Source organism: Arvicola amphibius, chromosome 3 (genome assembly GCF_903992535.2).
Source record: "Arvicola amphibius chromosome 3, mArvAmp1.2, whole genome shotgun sequence".
Taxonomy (NCBI): Eukaryota; Metazoa; Chordata; class Mammalia; order Rodentia; family Cricetidae; genus Arvicola; species Arvicola amphibius.
Genome location: NC_052049.1, coordinates 54,830,833 through 54,832,521, shown reverse-complemented (window position 1 = coordinate 54,832,521; position 1,689 = coordinate 54,830,833). Strand labels below are relative to the sequence as shown.

General features: G+C 47.1%; 1 pseudogene; it reads left to right on the top strand.

Annotated features, from left to right (window-relative positions):
• Window positions 1-679: 679 nt before the first annotated feature.
• LOC119810621 lies at window positions 680-951 on the top strand (annotated as a pseudogene).
• Window positions 952-1,689: the final 738 nt, after the last annotated feature.

Sequence of the window (1,689 nt, the reverse complement as noted above, 5' to 3'; positions counted from 1 at the left end):
CGTCTCTCCTTCTGGAGGGAATGTTAAGGGCTCCATCTTGTGAGGGTCTTGAGTGAGTAATCCGTTCTTATTCAAGACAGACGTGGCATGCCATGCCCAGGCGACAGTGTTCCCAGCACCCAGATGGCTGCCTGTCTTAATTCTCACTCTTGACAGTCCTTCCTACAGCTGTGGCTCACGACTTAGACACGCTGATACCTGTGCTCTATGAACGCGGACTTCTTCAGGAAGTCTTTGCAGGTGTAACCGAGCTAGGATGAAGCTATCCCAAGGTAAAACTGTCCCTGTGCTGGTTTTGTTTTCTCTTGCTGTAATAAAATGACCTGGCAAATATCAAGTGATTTTTTAAATGAAGAGAGAAAGGGTATATTTGGCTCACAATTCCAGACCACAGTCTATCACTGCAGAGACACTAAAGCATCAGGGACTCAAAGAAGCCACATTACATCCACAGTTAAGAGTGGAGAACAAGCTGGGTGATGGTGGCACAGGCCTTTGATTCCAACACTCGGGAGGCAGAGGCAGGTGGATCTCTGTAAGTTCGAGGCCAGCCTGGTTTACAAAGCAAGTTCCAGGACAGTCAGAGTAGTTACACAGAGAAAACTTCTGTCTTGAAAAAGAACAAAAACACACAAATCAAGAGCAATCCTCTCCTGGCTTGGGCTTAGATTCTAGAAACATGGCTAAACACACCAAGGTCAGGATTCTTGGGAAATATGGGACCCGCTATGGTGCCTCTCTCCAGAAAACGGTGAAGAAAATTGAAATCAGTCAGCACACCAAGTACAGTTGCTCTTTCTGTGGCAAGCTTGGGACAAAGAGACACACCATTGGCATCTGACACTGTGGTTCCTGCACAAAACAGTGGCTGGCGGGGCGTAGACCTATAGTACTGCTTCTGCCATCACAGTGAAGTCTGTGATCAAAGTCTGCAGACTGAAAGACCAGTAGGAGCTCACACATACACACACACACACAGAGAGAGAGAGAGAGAGAGAGAGAGAGAGAGAGAGAGAGAGAGAGAGAGAGAGAGAGAGAGAGAGAGAGAGAGAGAGAGAGAAACAATTTGGACACAGGCCCACGAGGAGAAGGCTATGTGATAACAGAAGCGGAGCTGGAGCTGTGTCAATCATGAGCCAAGGGGCACCAGGGATTTTTTGACTCATCAGAAGCCAGGGCTGAAGTTTATGGAGAGAGGATGGCTTCTTGCACACCCCAATTTCTGCACTCTAACTTTGAGAAATGCCAAAGGATAAATTTCTGCTGGGTCGAGCCATTGTGTGTGGTATTTTAAGGCTACTCTAGGAAACGGATAACTACCAGGAGTAGGAAAGGAGGAGCTGGGAGGCGTCTTCATGGGTTTGCTGCAAAAACATGAAGAGCTGAATGGATCCCCATGATGGGGCACCACCCACCTGTAGCCCCAAAACTAGGAAGGAGAAACAGGAAGATTCCAGGTCCTTACTGTCAAACCAGTCTGGCCAAAGCAGTGACCTTCAAGGTCAGGCAGATAACCTGTTTCAGAAAATAATGAGGAAAAGACACCCCAGTGTCAGCCCTGCCTCTGTGTGTGCAAACACACACACACACACACACACACACACACTTTTAAAAAGAAAGTAGGGAAAGGAAATCATTTTGGACTTCTTTGCTCCCTTCTCTAATATATTTAATTCATACCAGTCATCG